We start from the raw sequence: 23,198 nt of genomic DNA on the forward strand, positions 1-23,198 counted from the left end.
TCGTTCTTGATTTAATCTAGGGTTTTAAAATTAATCTGATTAATTTTAAAATCTTAAATGGCAAATACAAATCCAAAAACATATTAAAAGAGTTTTAATATGTTGTTTATCATTGAAATCAAATAGATAAAAATAAATCTTGCATGATGAATGTGACCCTAGGTAAAAATTTTTGAATTCAATGGTATAAACTTGTGTTTTTCACGCTTCCGTTCCTTCAAGACTTTGATCATGTAATGATGAAAGTGAGTTTTAATGGTCAATTAGTGACCATTTGGTTATTGGTAAACAAGAAATGAAGTGTGTTTAGTGATGGGATTTGGGTTTAGTGCGGCTGCCCTAGGTGACCTGCAGAATTGGACATGAGTCTAGCAGGTTTGGACAGCCATAACTTGAATTATAAAGGTTCAATTTGTGCAATGCCAATTGGACATGAAATTAGACACATAATGGCACAACTTTGGTGAAGAAACCATACCCATAAGACCAAACTAAGTGGACCAAAAGCTTGACCCAATCCGGGTGACCTGCAGTCTTTTTCTGTAGAATGACCAAATGAACAGTATTTGGTCATTTGGCCATAACTTAGTGTATAATTGTCCAATTGACCTAAAATTTTACCAGCAACAAGATGAGATATACACCAACAACTTTCATGAAGAAGCCTAATGTAAATTATGACCAAAACCTATCCAACAAGGGAGTTGCAGTCACTTTTCACTGCACTATAGATATGGTCAGTCCAAAAAAATTTCAATCCGGCCAGTTGTGGTTTTTGGACCATAACTTGAGCTACAAAACTCCAAAAAAGGAAAGTCAACTAGACAAAATAAGGAACAACTTTCATGTTGATCATTTTGCCAAATTTCCATTGCAAAAATGACTAATAAAACAGTAAAGACAAAGCATGAAAACTGAAAATTTTGTCCAATTAACATTAAGCTTAGAAATGGTATTGGCAACCAATACCAAAAAATTTTGAATGCAAAATGTGGTATGTTGGGAGTATTAAAACCAGTGTACCTATTGTCTATGCAAAAGTCAACATTTTAGTTGACTAATGAAATGAATAGTAACATTCAAACTTGAAATTCAAAAATTGTGAAACTTAAAAGTGCAAAATGCCCTAGTAGGCCTAATGTGATTGGTTTGGATAGGTTAGCATGCCAATAGGGTTCAGTTAGCAGTACTGCACATGGCATTATGCCATTCTGTGATTACATGGCATTATGCCATTCTGTGATTTCATGGCTTTTAGCCATTCTGACATTATATTGATACTTGGCCTTGTGCCTAATGTTATTACAGCTTATTAGCTGTTTTGTTGCACACCGGGAGACACATATGTGACCAATGGTGTGACAGCCCGAGGTACTTGATACCCAGTGCCAGTTTACCCATTTATCTAGTCCAGTCATCCAGTATAGGTTACTTGGGCAACCAAAATGAAAGTGGATAAATTTAATGAAATAATGAATATAACAAGTACAAAATAAGTAAGACTACAAATACTCATCGAAAATTTATTTGCAATGAGACATCAATACATTCACTGCATATTTATTTTCTGTTATTTCTTTTTATTTTATTATTGGCACCACTAAGCATTATTGCTAAGCGCGTTGCTTTTGCCACGCGTAGGTTCTGGAAAGACAGACCGAGAGCCCAGTAGACCACAGACTGGGTGAGACCTTCTGCAACTCTGCATAGTGTCCGTGTCACCTCACCGACGTCAGTGCTTTGGTAGGACACTAGGTTTCATTTTGGGTATTTTGTAATTAACTTTTATTTTCTCATATGTAATTGAAACTTATGTAATGTATTTTGGTATTAATGTAAATAGTGGAAATTGTGTTTATGAATGAAAAAGTGAATATTTATTTATTACTTTTACATGATTATCATATGAGATGAATGATTGAGGAATGGAAATATTGTTAAAAAAAATATTGGGATTTTGTTGATAAAATGGAGTTTGGGATTGATTGAAAATATTTGAAGTGTTTTTCACAGGTTCCGAAGAATTGTTTTCTCCATTTTTAGTCGGTATTCTGCCGGATTTTCTATAAAATTTGCGGAACCTCAATAAATTTATGATTTCAATAAATGACTGAAATGAAATATATTTCACAAATTGTACTCCATAACTATGAAAAAAAAAATAAATTAGGAAGAATAAAAATGATTGAATTAAAATAGGGTGTTCCGGTACACTGTGTGGCATATCTTGCTCGGCTACACTGTAGACGGGTAAGGGGTGTCACAATGCTCATAAATTGGGTTACTCAATTTGAGTTCCTCCACTGTATGCTCCTGAAACCCTTCGTAAAATGGCTAGTCTATGACCGTTGACCTTGAACACATTATTAGTTCCTAAACTTTGAATTTCAACTGGACTATAAGTAAACACATTAGTAACAACAAAGGATACAATCCAACGAGAATGCAACTTACCAGACATCAGCTTCAATATGGAATTATAGAATAAAACTTTTTGCCCAACCATAAACTGCTTCCTTAGAATTAGTTTGTCATGGAATACCTTGGTCTTTTCCTTATAGATCTTAGAGTTCTCATAAGCCTCAAGTCGAATTTTCTCTAATTCCTGCAATTGTAATTTTCTTTCCACACCAGCAGTATCCCGATCCAAATTACATTGTCTAACAACCCAATAAGCCTTATGTTCTATCTCCACTGGAAGGTGACACAACTTACCAAATACCAATCTGAAGGGAGACATACCTATGGGTGTCTTATAAGCAGTCCTGTAAGCCCACAATGCATCATCAAGTCTAAGGCTCCAATATTTTCTATTTGGCTTTACTGTTTTTTCCAAAATAGACTTGATCTCTCTATTAGACACCTCTGCTTGCCCATTTGTTTGAGGATGATAAGCTGTTGATATTTTATGAAAAACACCGTATCTCCTCAACAATGCCTCAACAGTTCTATTACAAAAATGTGTGCCTCGGTCATTGATTATAGCTCTAGGAACTCCAAACTTGCTAAAAATGTCTGACTTGATAAAACCTACAACAACTTTAGAATCATCAGTCCTGGTGGCTTTGGCTTCTACCCATTTCGAAACATAATCAACAGCAAGTATTATATAAACAAAGCCAAAAGAAGAAGAAAATGGACCCATAAAATCAATACCCCACACATCAAAAGTCTCACAAACAAGTATTGGATTCTGAATCATCTCATTCCTACGGGTTAAACTTCCTGTTCTTTGACATTGTTCACAATTTTTGCAAATCAAATATGAATCACGAAATATAGTGGGCCAGTAAAAACCACAATCTAATATTTTTCTACATGTTCTCTTGGGTCTAAAATGACCTCCACATGCATAGGCATGACAAAAAGCAAGAATAGATTGAATCTCATTATCAGGAACACATCTCCTAATAATTTGATCTGAATAGAATTTCCACAAATACGGGTCATCCCACACATAATACTTAGCCTCACTTTTCAATTTCTCTTTCTTAGCTCTACTCAAATTAAAAGGCACAATCTTAGTAACCAAATAATTCACCAAATCAGCATACCAAGGGATCATACCTTTCAATTCAAATAACTACTCATCAGGAAAAAGTTCCTGCAAAGGAAGTGGATCTTCTTGTGTCACTAACCTGTTCAAATGATCTGCTACTAGGTTCTCAGCTCCTTTCTTATCCTTGATTTGAAGATCAAATTCTTGCAGCAGAAGGATCCATCTAATCAACCTTGGTTTTGCTTCCTTCTTTGCCAAGAGATACTTCAACGCTGCATGATCAGAGAAGATAATTATTTTAGAAGTAAGCAAATATGACCGAAATTTATCTAAAGCAAAAACTATAGCCAAAAACTCTTTTTCGGTTGTAGAATAATTGTGCTGAGTTCAATTTAGTGTTCTGGATGCATAATAAATCACATGAAAGAGCTTCCCAACACGCTGCCCCAAAATTGCTCCCACTGCTAATCGCTTAAGCATCTGATCAATGAATGGTAGTGGGAAGTGGTCCTTCCTTGTTGTTGAATTTAGCTTGCGGTAGTCTATGCACTTTCACCATCCACTTTGAATCCTTGTTGGAACAAGTTCATTATCTTGATTTGCTATCACAGTGACTCCTGATTTTTTTGGTACTACTTGGACTGGACTTACCCATTTGCTGTTTGAAATTGGGTAAATAACTCCTGCATCTAGTAGCTTTAAAATCTCCTTCTTCACAACTTCCATCATCTGTGGGTTCAATCTCCTTTGACTTTCTCTACTCGGTTTAGCCTCATTCTCTAATAAAATTCTGTGCATGCACATTGATGGACTTATACCTTTGATGTCAGCTATTGTCCATCCAATTGCTTCTTTGTGTGCTCTCAGAACCCTAATCAATCTGTCTTCTTGAATCTTTGTTAAATTACTTGAGATGATAACTGGAAGTGTCTCATTGTCTCCCAAGTAAACATACTTCAAATGCTCAGGTAAAGGCTTGAGTTCAAGAGCTGGTGCCTGCACCACAGAAGGTAATAATTTTGTGTGAGATATAGGTAAGTCAATCTTTGATACTTCATACCTTTTTGGAGCAAGAGGTAATGACTGCAATGCCATTACTGCCTCTTGAACCTCTACACTTAATGGTGGATTGGCACTGATTTCTTGAATTCCTTGACTAATCACCACTTCTAACTCATCCTCCATGCTTAGTTCAAAAATGTCCTGCACAATGGTATCAACAACATCAATAGAAAAGACAGAATGATCATCAACAGGATACTTCATGGCATCAAAGATATTAAATTTGATAGTCTCTCCATCGAACTCCATAGTTAAGGTGCCATCATCCAGATCAATTTTTATCTTGGCAGTCTTTAGAAAAGGTCTTTCGAACAGAATCAAAGTTGACTTTGATGTGGGAACACTATCCTCCATATCCAAAATGTAAAAATCTGCAGGAAAAATCAATTCTCCAACTTGCACCAACACATCCTCAACTACTCCCAATGGGTAAGCATTAGAACGATTAGCTAACTGAATAATGATACTGGTTTCTTTCAAAGGACCCAAATTTAAAGTTTGAAAAACTGAATTTGACATAACAATAATAGATGCTCCTAAATCTGCCATTGCATGTTCAAATTTAGAATCACCTATTCTGCAGGGAATAGAAAACGAACCTGGATCCTTACACTTAGGGGGTAATTTTTGCTGAATTAATGCCGACACATTTTCCCCCACACTGATCTTCTCATTATTCCTCAACTTGCGCTTTGTAGTGAATAGTTCTTTAAGGAATTTAGCATACTTGGAAACTTATTTGATTGCATCAAGTAAAGGTATATTCACATCTACCTTTCTGAAAGTCTCCAAAATTTCTTTCTCTTGCTCTTCTTTCTTATTTTTAGCCAGCCTGCATGGGAATGGAGGAAGAACAGAATTATTAACCTTATTCAAGTTAGATTCAGTACTTACCTCAACTTCAGGAACCTCAGACTCTTTTTCTCCTTGCTTCTTCTTTGGCTCATGTGGAGTTTGGTTATCAACTTCTTTCCCACTTCGCAACAGTATCGCACTTGCATTTTCTCTGGGGTTCATGACTGTTTATGATGGGAACTTTCCAGAACCTTGAGCTTCCAGTTTACTCACAGATGAAGCTAAATGACCAATCTGCCTCTCTATGTTTTGAATGCTATTTCTGGTCTCCTGTTGAAACTGTTGGGTATTGTTAGCCAAAGCCTTAACAATTTCATCCAGTGACATACCTTGATTTGATGGAGGTGGAGGTGGAGGTGGTTGTGGTTGATTCATTTGTGGTCTTTGCTGTTGGTATCGGTTTTGCACCGGTTGATTCCCATAACTCAGATTGGGATGATCTCACCATCCTAGATTATAAGTATTCGAATAGGGTTGATACCTGCATTGTGGTTGTCCATAATGTCCTACTGCATTAGCATGTTGCATTAACTCATCGTCTTGTAACACAGGACATAAGTCAGTAGCATGACCCAATCCTGAACAAATTCCACATACCTTAACAGTCTGCATATTCCCTACAGCCAACTGCCTCACTAAAGAAGTTAAATCAGAAATTTTATTTCTCAAGGTTAGATGTACTTACCTCATTAACCTTCATAGGTGTGTGATCCATTCTTATTCCAAACTGCTGAGAATTCGCTGTCATGTTAGCAATCAGCCTCCTTGCCTCTTCTGGTGTTTTGTCTACCAAAGCTTCTCCATTAGCAGCATCTATCATGCTGCGGTCTATTGGTAGAAGTCCCTCATAGAAATATTGAATTAATAGCTGCTCACTTATTTGATGATGGGGACAGCTTGCGCACAACTTCTTAAATCGTTCCCAATACTCATATAAGCTCTCTCCATTGGACTACCGGATTCCACAAATTTCTTTTCTTATGTTGGCCGCACGAGAAGCAGGAAAATACTTCTCTAGAAATATCCGCTTCATCCCATTCCATGAGTTGACAGATCCAGATGGAAGGTAATATAACCAATCCTTAGCTGTGTCCTCCAGTGAGAAGGGAAATGTAACACCCCTAAGTTCGGTAGTGCGTTCTACTGTTCTGGTGACCAGTGTTGTCCGGACAGCTAGGATGCCTAGAACTACACTTCAATATGAGTGAGGAGACATAAAATAATGAAATACAAGAAAAGAAAATACAAGAAAAACAAAGAAAAAATAATAGTAAAGAAATGCAATCAAGTTAAGCGAGCCGATAACCCTAGCGATGGGTGACCGCACCGGGAAGTCACGGCGTGGACCGTTGACTAGCTCTGGACCACGGGGAAGACTGGAAAATATTTTTAGGACTTAAATAGACCCCTATTGAAGTATAAATACCATAAGAAATATTAAATAAAAATTAATTAATTAGTACAAAGAAAAGTGAGAAATCGAAAAACGGACAAAACCCGGTATTACCGAAAAATCGGGAATGCAACCCGAACAGGGGCATTGTAGTCATTTGACCCCCCGAGTTGTCTTTTGACTTAAATTTCCATTAAAAATAAATAATATTACACTTGGAAAATATAATGAAGAATTAAATTAGGGGTACCTAATGTAAATAGCAAAAAATGGGATTCAAATTGAGTAATTAACACATTTAACATATAATATTAATTAAATAAAAGTTTAGTGGAGAGTTAGTGGGAATTATCTACACCTAAGTGGACAGCTACATCATTCAGCAACTTCATCTTCTTCATTCCTCTCTTCCAGCCGAATTGGAATCCCTCCCAAAACCTCCATTGCCATCCATGTGTGGAGCTTCATCCACTCAAGATCAAGCCACAATTTCTTCAAGTCTCCTTCATTAAAGTTTGAGAACACACCTTGGGCAGTATTTTGGGAGCAAAAAGGGAGAGATTTGAAGAGGTTTGACAAGCTCCACTTGAGGTATATGTCCATTTCCTTCATCCTTGCTTCATTAAAGTTTGTGTGGGTGTTATGGGTAGTTGAATTGTGGAAGGAATTTTGGAGTTTAATGTTCTAAGGGAGATGTGTACTTTTGGCAGCCATGGAAACACCTTAAAGACAGTTTATTTTTGCTTATAAATGGTGGATTACAGGATTGATTAAATGTATATGTGTAGGAAATTATTTGGGTGATGTATACTTAGGATATATGAATGTGTATTGAAATTTGAATGCTTGGAAATTATAGAAATGTAATGCATGAAATGGCAGCCTGGTTTGGTGAACCATAAGGATGTTATTTCATGTTTGGATTATGGAATATTAATGTTGAATTGTGTTGGTTGTTATGGCAGTTTGGGTATGTGTGTGAGGGTGTGAAGTTGGACATGTAAAAGTGTTATGGTTAGGTGATTGAATTGTTGTAAATTTGATTTGAAAAATTCTGCACTTTATGGTGCATGTTGAATGTAATTGTAAGCTGCCAAAATGACCTATAATATGTTGTGAATTATGTTTAGGTTATGGTACAACCAGAATTGGCTTGAATGTTGAGTTTGGTAAGTGTTAGGAGTGATCCTTGATGTGTATGAAAGAAATGCAATAAGGCAGTTTGTGTTTTAGGCCTAGAACTTTAAGTGTGTGGCTCCAATTGGTATGAGACCAATTGGAGGTGAAACTAGACACAAAATGTGCCAACTTTCATGAAGGAAGCTTGCCAAAATTCTGCTTGCAAGGTAGTTTGAAAAATGACCAAATCCGGATTAAGTGCAAATAAGGCCTGAAAATTGACCATTTGGGCAGCAGTAAGTGTTTAGGCCATAACTCACTCAAAACAGGTCCAATTGGCCTGAAATTTTAACCATGAATATTTAAGACCCATATCTACAAGTCTTATGAAGACACAAAAGCCCAGAAATGACCATAAGCAAGTCAAACAGCTTGCACAAGTTCGGGTCCAAAAACTGGCCGAACCAAAATTGACCTAAAGTGACCAATTTTGATGCACTTTGACCAGCAATAGTAAAATGACCATAACTTGGTCTACATAACTTGGAATGACCTGAAATTTTGCCCTGCATGCAATAAGACATAGATCTACAAGTTTGTAGTTTTGACCGAAACCCAAAAACCGAGGGAACTAGGTCGTCCGACTAGGTCAAACTAGTATCCCGGAATCCAGCAAATTGCAAGAAAATGCAGTATACACGGAAATAAACTTGGTAACATGTACCAACCCTAAAATACTATCGAATGTGACATATTAATAACATTAAAACCTAATTTAACTAGAATGCATCGAGGGTCGACATATTAGGTTGATTAAGCAAATATTAGAATTCAGTGAATTAATTATCAAGCATTATCGTTAGAGACAGTTTAAATGAGTACTGAAACACTTCAAATTGTGTTTCTCAGTTAGCAAAGACTCAGGGAAAGGGAAGGAAACACTGAGTCAAGGCCAGGAGACAGTTATCAGAGGTTTGTGCACAACAACTATTTCTTTTGAATTTTTCAATTGAAATGAATTATGACTATTTGTACATTATTGTTTTAAATTGTGGAAATGTGTTTGAATGGATATTTATCGCTTGAAAAGCACTGTAAACGGTTTGAAATTGTGAGAAATTGTTTGAATGATATTGATGGATACTTATTGCTTAAAAAGCATTGTAAATGGTTTGAAACTGTGGAAAAATTGATTTAGTGTGATTTGTGAAAATTGAACTTAATTATGAATTGTGTTGCCATTTTGTGAATGAAATTATGACTTTGGAAATTTATTGGATTCTCACGAATCATTTGAATAAAATGTTTGGAATTGATTTTGTGTTCACACTTAGCATGAGAGTATCACATCATTCCTTCTCCATTTATGGGGTTGTGATCGTTTATTTTCCTTCTCCATTAATGGAGTCGTGATCATTTATTTTTCTCCCTCTCTGGTTTACCAGTTGAGGTGATCGGATGAGTACTCATTATATAGCTAGCTCCCTTCCTCATTGATTTCGATTAGTGGGGTTGTGATTGCTTTGTCGTGGTGTACAACGCGACATTGATCGGAAATTTTGTGTCATGGCTTAAGTTGTGAATGAATTGGCAACACTGTATTCTTAAATTATTCAACTAAATTGTGTTATTATGCGATTTGATAATTTGTGAAATGGAGTTTAAATTCTTATTGACATTCACTGTCTTTTGAATTTAACCATGTTTTGACTATTGAGATTTATTGTGATATTGTGAAATGGAGTTTAAATCCTTATTGACATTCACTGTCTTATGAATTTAACTATGTTTTGATTACTGAGATTTAATGTGATATTGTGTTAAATTCTTTATGACATTCATTGTCTTGAATTTAACTATGGTTTTACGTATCCATCATTTATATGATTTATGAATTGTGATTTAAAGTTGTATTTGGTTAATGTTGTGCACCACTGAGACATTGTCTCAAATGATAGCTTTCATTCTTTCGCAGTAGACAGATTGATGTGGCAGACTAGGCTGCTAGTGCATTCAGCGAGAGATCATCGGGTATATTGAGTATACCACATTTTGCATTTTGTACTGTAATGTATGTTCACTGTATGTATATATTGTTTTTGGTTTTGAGCAGTTGTAAATTAAAATTGTACATTGAAGTTATAAAATAAATTGTGAATTATTTTGACTTGTAAAATTTGTATTATATTTCTTTTATCTCAGTCTTTGAAAAATTATTGTGGATTTGAGTTGAAAAACATATTGTGTTGAATTATGTTGGAGTTTGAGATTGAGAAATATATTTGAAGTGTTTTTTACAGGTTTTCTGAAAAACTGTTTTATTTAAAATACAGAGGGTACTCCGCCAAAATTTTTACAGAAATTCCTAATAATTCAAATGTGTTATCTCTTTCACTTAAGTTCAAAAAAAATTTTTTTTACACCTGTAAATAGTGCTCACCACTGTAAATAGAAGTAAGAAAAGTTTTAAAATCCCTTGTAGTGTATTTAATGGGTTATCAGTAGACGAAGTTGGTAATTCATTAGGTATACTACGGGATCATGTTATACCTTACAGAGGGGTAGGGTGTGACAGGAAAAGCCTGAAGCTTGATTTGATCCTCTGAAACTCCATGAGGTTTCATGCTGGAACACACAACATGAAATTCTTTTAAATGCTTATGTGGATCCTCACCTGTAAGACCATGAAACTTAGGTAACAAATGGATTAGGCCAGATTTCAATTCAAAAGCAACATTTAAAGCAGGGTATTGGATACACAAAGGCTATTGGTTTAGATCAGGAGCAGCCAACTCTTTCAAAGTCTTAGCAGCCATGGTTTCGTTTCAAAATTTGAATCTGAATCCGAATCTGAACTTGACTCCCTTAGAGATTGGACTCCTTCGGATGTACTCGAAATCAGCCTACCTTGCTTAGCCAATTTTCTCAACTGTTTAGCTGTTTTTTTTTACTTCTGGATCAAAGATTAACTCACCAGATTGAGAAGTTCTTGTCATAAACAAAAAGAAATCAAAGTAAAAACAGAAAAATGCCTTAAAACCCTAGAAAACAATAGAATTTGGCCTTAAGAGGGTGGGGCCAAGGAATCCTGTGGATTAATTAGTCTTGATTAGAGCGTCATTTCCTTCAAAATAGGTATGGGCCGCCCTCCAAATTCAGCCAAACTCCTTAATGAACAGTAACACCGTAAATTTTTTTTTTTATTTTCCAAAAACCTAAAAATAGCAAAAACTCACAAACAAAATTAATAACAGAATATCTAACACCAAAAACACGAAATCAAATAAATTTCAGTCTCCAGCAACGGCGCCAAAATTCTTGATGGGTGTCGAATCCACCAGAAAAAAAATTTAACTGAAATTACCAACTATGAAATATTTTCTATAGCAAATGATAAGTCCAGGTCGAACCCTAGAGATTGAATTATTAATTTTCGTGCACTTGTGTGATCCTTGCTCCTCTTCCTTTAGCAAATGGTGATCCTTGCTCCTCTTCCTTCTCATCCTCCTCATTTAGTTTGTCTATTAGAATGTCCAACTTGTTATGTGCTTCCCGGAGGCTGTCCTCGATAGCTCGCATCCTGCCGTATATTGTGTTCTCCATGCACTGCAGGTATGCAAGGACCGGGTCTGTCGGTGGTGGTGTGTATGGAGGCACTCAGATAGGGGACTCTTCGAACATCCGTTCTTATCTTTCTTCTTGAGGCTGTGAAGTCTCACCGGGTCCCTCCCTTGCCTCGTCTCTTCGAGGGATGCATCTACCAAGTAGCATTTGTTGCCCACCTTCTTGCATATCCCCATGGATATGCAGATAGTTTAATCAATTCTCGATGTTCCAGTAACAAAGCGTAGTCTGTGATGTCCTAGAAAAAAGCCGAAGTGGAGGGAAATGGTGGTGACAAGGCCTCCAAGCACTATGTGCCTGGTAGGCTGATGGCAAAGGCGTCAGAGGTGGTTGCATAGGAAAAAGCTAGTGCTACACTGCTGCCCGGTGACAATGCACCATAGGAAAAATAGCTCACTGGCGTTGAGAATGCCAAGGCTATCGCCATGGCCCATGATGGTGTGGGTGGCGAACCGATGCATGTATCGCAATGCTGGACTAGTGATGCCCGTTGATTTGGATTTGCTGGAGTTGTAGGGCTCTGTATTTGGTGCAATGGAATCCCAAAAGTTGATGTTGTTGTACAGCATGCGGTTCCTTGGGATTTCTTGGTGGCTGATACTGTCAAAGCCGAAGATGGCGTTGAACTCGTCCATATTCATTACCCGGTCTACACCAAGTAGGTAAAACTCGATTCTGCCCCTGTCTTCCCTATTGGTGGGCCATAAGTTGGCCTTGAAGCTGCCCAAGAATTCCAGCGTTGTGTCTTTGTAGGCCAAAAATTGGAGTTGGACAAACCTTGTCCACCCAATGCTGTCATGTAGCCCATTGATTTCTTCTTGCAACCTTATTTGCTCTAAAAGTGGAAAATCTTTGTATTTGGTGGAGGATATTTTTCAGGCATGAATTTGGGTGCACATCGCTTTGTGGGCATCATCTCGAAATCCCTAAGGAATAGAGATTTCGGGTTGTGAAGCGGGTTGTGGCTGTGGTTATGGTGGGGTGGGGCTTGTTGAGATGTTTGTTGAGTGGCTTCCCTCGTTCTTGGGCGTTGGGTTGGAGGCTGGGGTGGAGAAGGTGAGGATTCTCCTCTTTGTCGTGAAGAAGAGCTAATTCTTCTTGCAGATCTCTTTGCAGGAGCCATGGGTGTGTTTTTGGGAAGGAGAAGAGTATGATTTTAGTGAAGGGAGATGAGATTTGATAGGTTTTTATAGGCTAGGAAGGGAGTAGATAAAGGATTTTGTGTTTATGAAGGGTTTTAATGCTAGGGGTGTATTTAAAGAGTCGTTAGGACTCTTCATTTCGCGCGTTTCGTGCCCCAGGAGTCGCTTCTGCGATGAAATATACGGGTCATGTATCACTATATCGGTCCCGAGAAGTAGGGCCGTGTAAATTTCTGCTTGAAATTTTCTAAATCGGGCGTAATACACAGCCCGTGTAAATCAACTCTGGGGCCCGTCTAACTATCTGTTTTTTAGTTATTCTGCTAGAGATGTTACACGGTTCGTGTAAAGTGGGATGCGAACCCGTGTAATTTTCTGCCTCCCAAAGGGTCGAGATTGCATGAATTTTATAAACTTCTAAAAAGTTACACGGGGCGTGTACAACCCGTACACGACCCGTGTAAGTTTCTGATTTTTCAAATCTTTGACAAATGAAAAATTTTATAATTATAACACATGAAATGGATGTAAAGATTAACAATAGAGTTACTTCCCCGGTTTTGTTCAATTTCCCCTTTTGTGGTTTTGACTTCGTGATTCCCTTCTGAAGGAACGGAAGCGTGAAAAACACAAGATTATACCATTGAATTCAAAAATTTTCACCTAGGGTCACATGCACCATGCAAGATTTATTTTTATCTATTTGATTTCAATAATAAACAACATATTAAAACTCTTTTAATATGTTTTTGGATCTTTATTTGCCATTTAAGATTTTAAAATTAATAAGATTAATTTTAGAACCCTAGATTAAATCAAGAACGATTACACTAACCTCTTGATGTGCTGCAGCGTGTTTGCGCCTTTGAAATTCGTCTTCAGGACACCAGATGTTGTCCCTCTAGCTTGTCCACACCAAGAACACCTATGGCAGCCCTTGAATAGCTTCTAAAGCTTTTTCTATTAATTAGAAAATCAAGTTCTGCCTTTTAAGAGATTAAAGATGTAAACAGGACACTAGAAACAATTTATAGTGTTCTTAATTCAAGAGATTGATGGCTAATCTCTTTGAATTGATGAGAGATGAAGAAGAATGGCTGGAGAGGCTCAAAGTGGCGTGACAATTGAGAGGAGAGGCTGCTGGTTATGTTTTCCATTCATAACCACACTTAAATAGCTAGGTTAACACATTAAACCCTAGCCACATGTCACCTTTTGATTAGCTCTAGGTTTAAGTGACCCAATCACATTGTGCCAAGTGTCAAACCTATATTTAATCTTGATTTTAATCATCTTACATGATTAAAAATATTTGGCAAGCTTATGTGTTAAGCCATGTGTCACCATCTCATGGTGCCACGTGTCACTGTAATGAAATGACCAAAATGCCCTGTGTCTTAATTTTGAGTTCTTAACCCAAAATAATTATTTTCTTCTTCTAATTAATTATATCAAATATAAATTAATTAATTAATCTCTATTAATTAATTTCTCATCAATTAAATTCATATTTAAACACTTTAAATATAAATTTAATTTATACTACACATCCAATAATCTAGATTTGGTTTCAAGTCATGCTAGGGACTTTGCAATTTTATTGCAAACCAAATCTATTTAATTAATCAATTAAACTCTTTAATTAATTAATTAAATCATATTTAAATAGGTGATAACTTGTGTATGTGTGTGACTTACTAGGCTCATCACTAATTGGCAATGAGACATGATATCAACTCTTAATATCATCAGAACTCTTTCTTACCATAAATGATTTCTCTAAATCATTTTATGAACCTCATAGACCATGGTTAACACCTAGCATAGCATGCCATGGCCACCCAATTAGTAATAAGATTTACCTTAAATGAACCTATAATCATATGTTACCATGCACTAGAATCTCTCTGTTACAAAATCCCAACTCAAGCCGAGTCATGGTTTATGTCAAACTCCATTTGCTATGAATATTATGTTCTCTTTTAATTCAGTTCTTGATTAAAAGATTTTTCTCATCGAAACTCTTTTACGAATAAATCTATCTGTCTGGCCAGAACTTGAAACATCAAGAACAATTAAATGAACATAGGATTTTATCTCTATTTACTTAGAGGAAGATTCCATCTTGATCAACACCTACCTCCATATATAACTAGCAGGAGCCAACACATGCCCATATACCCATACATAGTACAAGTATGAAAGCGATATCAAACTCAAACTACCTATATACAAGATAAGCTGTGCTATCTCGTGTCTAAAGATTATATGCATGATATGATTTATGACAAAACATTGACAAGAGTAAACTCCATGTGCTTGTCATAAGTGTCCTTGGTTCGACCTACTTATCATTTATAAGTGCCTATCATGTTTGTTATATGGCATGAGACTCACCATTCCATCTTATTTATATCTCATATAAATAACTTGGGAACAAACATGAATACAATCTTTACGGATAAGTCATGTCCTTATTATGAAGTATCCTCGATTGTGAACCTATTTATGATACTTTGTGCTAGAAATATTGTCACTCATATTCTTAACAACTTAAGAATAATATTTCTAACAAAATATCAATGGACCTTTTCTATTACACATAAATATATTATGTAAACGGAAAAGTGGAAATGCCTTTTATTATTAAAAATATGTACAAGATACATACTAAATGATATGCTCTAGGGCATACTACTAACAATCTCCCACTAGCACTAGAGCCATTCATTACAATATCATAGACCTATCTTCTCAAGATGTCGGTCTAGCTGAGTGTGTGACATAGGCTTAGTGAATGGATCACCGGATTTTCAGGTGATGCTATTTTCTGCATGGCTACATCGCCTCGCCCAACTATTTCTCGATAATGTGGTAGCGCCTTTCTATGTGTTTGGATTTACGGTGAGACCTTGGTTCCTTAGCTCAGTATGATTGCTCCATTGTTGTCACGCGATGTAATGGGCTGGCGACTCAATGGAAGGAACTACTGTAAGTTACATCACGAACTTCTTTATCCAAACGACTTCCTTTGCGAGATCGATGCGAGAATATACTCGACCTCGATGGTGGAATCTGCGATGCGTGCTCTGTTTGGAACTCTTCCAACCGATCGCACCTCCATTACAAATGAACACATATCCAGAGGTAGACTTTCTATCATCGATATCGATTGGAAATCGAATCGGTATAACCATCCAATTGCAAGTCTCCACCTCCATAAATCAAGAATAAATCCTTAGTTCTTCTCAAGTACTTAAGGATATTCTTGACAACTATCGATGTTCCAAACTGGATTGGATTGATACCGCTAGTCAAACTAACGAGATATGCGATATCAGGCCTAGTACACAACATTGCATACATTAAACTTCCAATAGCGAAGCATATGGAATCTGGCCATCTTATCTCTTTCTTGGTGTCTTTGGAGACATCTCTTTAGAAAGGTGGATACCATGTCTCACTGGTAACAATCCTCTCTTGGAATCAAGCATGTTAAACCTTTTAACACCTTTTCCAAGTATAGACTTTGGGATAAACCAATTATTCTTTTCGCTCTATCTCTATAGATGCGAATCCCAAGAATATAGGTTGCCTCCCCTAAGTCTTTCATGGAGAATGTATTTGACAACCATACCTTTATAGTCGTCAACATACATGTATCATTACCCATCAACGAGATGTCATCCACATATAAGACAAGGAAAGTGATAGCACTCACTAACCTTCTTATATACACATGGCTCATCCTCATTTTTGATAAAACCAAAAGATTTAATGGCTTCATCAAAACGGATGTTCCAACTCCTCGAAGCTTGTTTCAACCCATAAATGGATCGCTTTAGCTTGCATACTTTGGAACCATCTTGGGATTCAAATCCCCTAGGTTGTTCCATGAAAATGTTTTCTTCAATGTATCCATTGAGAAAAGTCGCTTTGACATCCATCCGCCAAATCTCATAATCATAGTATGCATTATTGCTAATAAAATCCTAATTGATTTAAGCATGGCAACAAAGTAGAAAGTCTCCTCATAGTCTATTCCTTACCTTTGGTGAAACCCTTTCGCTACTAGCCTTGCCTTATAGGTCTCTACCTTTCCATCGTAACCAATTTTCTTCTTGAAAACCCATTTGTTCCCTATAGGTACAATACCTTGGTGGGTCAACAAGATCCCAAACTTGATTCTTATACATGGAATCAATCTCGGATTTCATAGCATCAATCCATTTTGAAGAGTCTATATCGATATAGCTTCTTCATAGGTAAGTGGATCATCTCCATGATCTACTTCTTCATGAGTAGACAACTCTTGTTCTTCTTCATGAAGAAAACCATATCTCACCGTGGGTGAGATACCCAGTTATTCTACGAGGAAGCAATTTGTAGATGTTTCATCAATGGGTATAGGTTGACTAGATGGATCTATATCCATCGATGCATTGGTTGGTCGAATTCCCCAATTCTAACTCTATTTGCCTTCCTTTGCCTCCTTCTTGAACAAAGCTGTTGTTCAAGAAATGTGGCATCTCTACTTATCACAACCTTTTGTGAAGTAGGCAAATAAAAATAATATCCAAAACTATCTTTTGGATATCCAACAAATCGACCTTTTACGATCTGGTCTCCAATTTATCGGTGTTGACTTTTTGATATAATTTGGACAACCCCAAATCTTAACATGCTTAAGACTTGGTTTTCTTCCATGCCATATCTCATAAGGTGTGGAAGAAACTGATTTTGATGGAATCCTATTCAGAATATATAAAGCTGATTCTAATGCAAATCCCCAAAAGGAGATTGGAATATCAGTATAGCTCATCATACTACGTACCATATCCAATAGGGTACGATTTCTCCTTTCAGATACACCATTCAGCTGTGGTGTTCCTGGAGAGTCGGTGAGAAACAATGCCATGCTCTCTCAAGTATTCATCAAATTCGATTACTCAAATATTCACCTCCACGATCGATCGAAGAGCTTTAATATTTTTCTGTTTGATTTTCTACTTCAGATTTAAATTCTTTGAACTTTTCAAAGGATTCATGTTTGTATTTCATCAAATACAAATACCCAAACCTTGATTTATCATCAGTAAAGGTAATAAAATAATGAAAGCCCCCTCTAGCCATTTCTTTAAACGGACCACATACATCACTATGTATTAGTTCCAAAATATTTTCAGCTCTTAGCCCTTGTCCAACAAAGGGTGATCTAGTCATTTTGCCTTGAAGGCAAGATTCACAAGTTGGAGTAGGCTCAGAGCCCAATGAGGATAGAATCCCCATTTTCTCCAATTTTGCAATCCTATCTTCTGCAACATGACATAACCTTAAGTGCCAAATATATTTTGAACTTGAGTTGGTTTTCACCATGGCATTGTATTCTTTTAGATCACTTGCATTCAATTTGTGTTTGTCATTATTATCTAAATAATAAAGACCATCATTCATATAACCCGAACCAACATATTTATTTCCAAAATAAATATTGCAAACATCATCTGTGAACTGAAATTCATAGCCATTTCTAGTCAAACTAGATATTGAAATGATGTTCTTAAAAGCATCAGGTACATATAAAATATTATCCAAACACAAAACATGTCCAAACATGTAAAAAGATTTAGATCCTATGGCTAAAGCTTCAACAGTTGAGCCATTGCCAATCCGGACTCTAATATCTTGAGAACGCAAGCTACTACTGTTTGCTAGTTCCTGCATATCATTAGAAATGTGAGAACTGGCACCAGTATCTAAAACCCAAGCTGTAGATGAACTATGAGTATCATCAGAATCTAAATAACAAGATATGGACATACCTTCCGAAGGTGTATCCTTCTTGTCCTTCAGAGAAGCAAGATACTCTGGGCAGTTCCTTTTCCAGTGCCCATCCTTTTGGCAGTGGAAACACTTTCCTTTGCCTTCATCAGCTTTAGTCTTCCTTTTCTGTTTAGCTATTTTCTTGGAATGACCAGGAATCTGAGGGTTCAGTTTCTTATTGCCTTTCTGCTTGATGGACCTTCCACAGTAAGAAGATGCAACCAAAGCTACCTCTTTTCCTTTATTGCCTGGCATATTCTTTTGGGCAATAACCAGCATGTTGAGTAATTCAGCTAAGGTGCATTCCTGTTTAGTCATATGGAAATTTGTCACAAAATTCCCAAAAGACTCAGGAAGGGACTGAAGGATCAAATCCGTTTGTAGTTGGAAATCCATGTTGAAGTCAAGATGTTCCAACTGCTCAATCAGCCGAATCATCTTGTGGACATGATCCCCAACATTCTGTCCCTCAGACATCCTCATACGGAATAACTGTCTAGATATCTCATACCTAGCATTCCTGCTGTGCTCACCATACAACTCTTGTAGGTGAAGGAGGATCTCACTAGCACTCTGCATGTTCTCATGTTGCTTCTGTAACTCATTACTCATGGAAGCAAGCATGTAACACTTAGCTCTCATATCATGCTCCTTCCACTTGTCCAAAGTATCATGTTCCTCTTGTGTGGCCTCTGGAGGTAAGGGACCAGGAACATTTGAATCTAGAACATATCCTATATGTTCAAGGTTCAGGACAAGTTTCAAATTTCTTAGCCAATCAGACTGATTAGGTCCTGTCAACCTGTTGTGATCAAGTATGCTTGCAAGGATATTGGATGGTGGTGGTTGTTTTGTGCTCATTTTTATCAGAAAATTAACTGCAGAAAATAACCAGATTAATTAGTAAATGTATCATGTAATTAACCAAAATGATTATGGTCTTTTAATCAAATTGGTCCTCCCACTAACTTAGCGAATCCTACACTTCCAAAGTAGAAAACGGAAATCCTAGTTGGATGGATTTCTAGTGGGTGATTGAATTCTTATAATTCTATTGATCATCCTCAGGTACATCCATTATTGGAATTACAATAAACTATAAGTGAGCAACTCCTTGCCCATCACATCTCATGTGAGGTTCAATCCTTTTGCTAGCCCCTAATGCTCAAAATCTCAGGTACATCCAATATTGACTTATCTTGCATTAGTTAAGTTGATCCCATTGAGCCAGTAATTATGCAAATAATTTTAATGTCCTCAGGTACATCCAATATTGGCCACCAAACCATTTACATATTTACAACATCTCATGCTTAACAATTATTCTTAAGAAAATCTCTTAAATTAATTGCATCTCATGCAACTATTTAAAATTTCTTAAAATAATTGCCCCAATGGAGGGCTTATGTTATAATTACTTTAATTATAGCATTTCCAACTTAATCATTTGTTTGGAAGATTTTATAGCCATCCTAATTACTATTAAGGTCTCACTTTGCACATTATCCATTTAGCATGCATATATCATATAATTGCATACATTCCCATACATCTCATGCATTCATGGATAAGCAGTAAATATGGTATGATCATGGACTTTCTAAGGGATTCAATTCTGAGCCACCAAGAATTGAATTAGGGCATTCCTAGGTGCATTTCATTCATTCATTTTACAAGAGTTGCTGAAGGAGTACATAATCAACACTTGATATTGAATTCCTCCCACTGGTCCCACCAATGCTCTTGACCTCCTTGAACTTCTTGCAATCCAATATTACATAGTAATCCTTGGCATACCAAGGCGAATTTACAAGAACTTAAATAAATGAAATTACAACCCAAAAATATTACAAACTTAATAATACATGCCCAAAATAAATTAAAATAAATTAATTAATTTACAATCCCAAAGAAACATAAAACAAATAAATCCAATCACATTGGTCTTTTATAGTCCATGATCATCCATCATGCATATCACTATTTAACAATTAAATAAAACATATATTCTTAAATTAAATTGAATATCTCATATTCAACTTAAAAATCACGATTTGAATATGATTCAAATAAATTTAAAAATTCAGTTTTGAATCTCATTCAAACAACTTTAAAAATTCAGATTTGAATCACATTCAAACAACTTCAAAATTCAGATTTGAATCACATTCAAACATTTTTTAAAAATCAGATTTGAATCACATTCAAATATTTTTAAAAAATCAGATCTGAATTTTATTGAATCAATTTTAAAAAATCAGATTTAAATATGATTCAAACAACTTTAAAAATTCAGATTTGAATCTCATTCAAACAACTTTTAAAATTCAGATTTGAATCACATTCAAACATTTTTTAAAATTCTGATTTGAATCATAATTTAATTGTGTGATTAAAACAACTAATTAAACACTTTAATTAGTCAAAGAATAGGCCTTAGATCATACAACAATTGCAGAATTAAAAGCCAAACCTTGAATCACCCATGGAACCATTGTTGCCGCCACCAATGGTGGCTTCTCCATGTGTGACGCCACATCTCATGATCCAACCAGCAATGAATCTCTTGATCTCATGATCAAACACACAATTAAATTATATAATCAACAATCTAAATGGCAAATATAGTGGCTCTGATACCAATTGAAGGAACGGAAGCGTGAAAAACACAAGATTATACCATTGAATTCAAAAATTTTCACCTAGGGTCACATGCACCATGCAAGATTTATTTTTATCTATTTGATTTCAATAATAAACAACATATTAAAACTCTTTTAATATGTTTTTGGATCTGTATTTGCCATTTAAGATTTTAAAATTAATAAGATTAATTTTAGAACCCTAGATTAAATCAAGAACGATTACACTAACCTCTTGATGTGCTGCAGCGTGTTTGCGCCTTTGAAATTCGTCTTCAGGACACCAGATGTTGTCCCTCTAGCTTGTCCACACCAAGAACACCTATGGCAGCCCTTGAATAGCTTCTAAAGCTTTTTCTATTAATTAGAAAATCAAGTTCTGCCTTTTAAGAGATTAAAGATGTAAACAGGACACTAGAAACAATTTATAGTGTTCTTAATTCAAGAGATTGATGGCTAATCTCTTTGAATTGATGAGAGATGAAGAAGAATGGCTGGAGAGGCTCAAAGTGGCGTGACAATTGAGAGGAGAGGCTGCTGGTTATGTTTTCCATTCATAACCACACTTAAATAGCTAGGTTAACACATTAAACCCTAGCCACATGTCACCTTTTGATTAGCTCTAGGTTTAAGTGACCCAATCACATTGTGCCAAGTGTCAAACCTATATTTAATCTTGATTTTAATCATCTTACATGATTAAAAAATATTTGGCAAGCTTATGTGTTAAGCCATGTGTCACCATCTCATGGTGCCACGTGTCACACTGTGAAATGACCAAAATGCCCCTGTGTCTTAATTTTGAGTTCTTAACCCAAAATAATTATTTTCTTCTTCTAATTAATTATATCAAATATAAATTAATTAATTAATCTCTATTAATTAATTTCTCATCAATTAAATTCATATTTAAACACTTTAAATATAAATTTAATTTATACTACACATCCAATAATCTAGATTTGGTTTCAAGTCATGCTAGGACTTTGCAATTTTATTGCAAACCAAATCTATTTAATTAATCAATTAAACTCTTTAATTAATTAATTAAATCATATTTAAATAGGTGATAACTTGTGTATGTGTGTGACTTACTAGGCTCATCACTAATTGGCAATGAGACATGATATCAACTCTTAATATCATCAGAACTCTTTCTTACCATAAATGATTTCTCTAAATCATTTTATGAACCTCATAGACCATGGTTAACACCTAGCATAGCATGCCATGGCCACCCAATTAGTAATAAGATTTACCTTAAATGAACCTATAATCATATGTTACCATGCACTAGAATCTCTCTGTTACAAAATCCCAACTCAAGCCGAGTCATGGTTTATGTCAAACTCCATTTGCTATGAATATTATGTTCTCTTTTAATTCCAGTTCTTGATTAAAAGATTTTTCTCATCGTAAACTCTTTCTCAATAAATCTATCTGTCTGCCAGAACTTGAAACATCAAGAACAATTAAATGAACATAGGATTTTATCTCTATTTACTTAGAGGAACAGATTCCATCTTGATCAACACCTACCTCCATATATAACTAGCAGAGCCAACACATGCCCATATACCCATACATAGTACAAGTATGAAAGCGATATCAAACTCAAACTACCTATATACAAGATAACTGTGCTATCTTAGGTCTAAAGATTATATGCACTGATATGATTTATGACAAAACATTGACAAGAGTAAACTCCATGTGCTTGTCATAAGTGTCACTGGTTCGGCCTACTTATCATTTATAAGTGCCTATCATGTTTGTTATATGGCATGAGACTCACCATTCCATCTTATTTATATCTCATATAAATAACTTGGGAACAAACATGAATACAATCTTTCTGGATAAGTCATGTCCTTATTATGAAGTATCCTCGATTGTGAACCTATTTATGATACTTTGTGCTAGAAATATTGTCACTCATATTCTTAACAACTTAAGAATAATATTTCTAACAAAATATCAATGGACCTTTTCTATTACACATAAATATATTATGTAAACGGAAAAGTGGAAATGCCTTT

The 23,198-nt window shown here is 35.8% G+C and overlaps 1 non-coding gene across 1 annotated transcript; it reads left to right on the plus strand.

Moving 5' to 3' along the window:
- Positions 1–6,294: 6,294 nt before the first annotated feature.
- LOC131172296 (small nucleolar RNA R71) lies at positions 6,295–6,401 on the plus strand. The gene has a single exon (XR_009142778.1). It is a non-coding gene; the product is annotated as a small nucleolar RNA R71 (small nucleolar RNA).
- Positions 6,402–23,198: the final 16,797 nt, after the last annotated feature.

The sequence above is a fragment of the Hevea brasiliensis genome, chromosome 13 (genome assembly GCF_030052815.1).
Source record: "Hevea brasiliensis isolate MT/VB/25A 57/8 chromosome 13, ASM3005281v1, whole genome shotgun sequence".
NCBI lineage: Eukaryota > Viridiplantae > Streptophyta > Magnoliopsida > Malpighiales > Euphorbiaceae > Hevea > Hevea brasiliensis.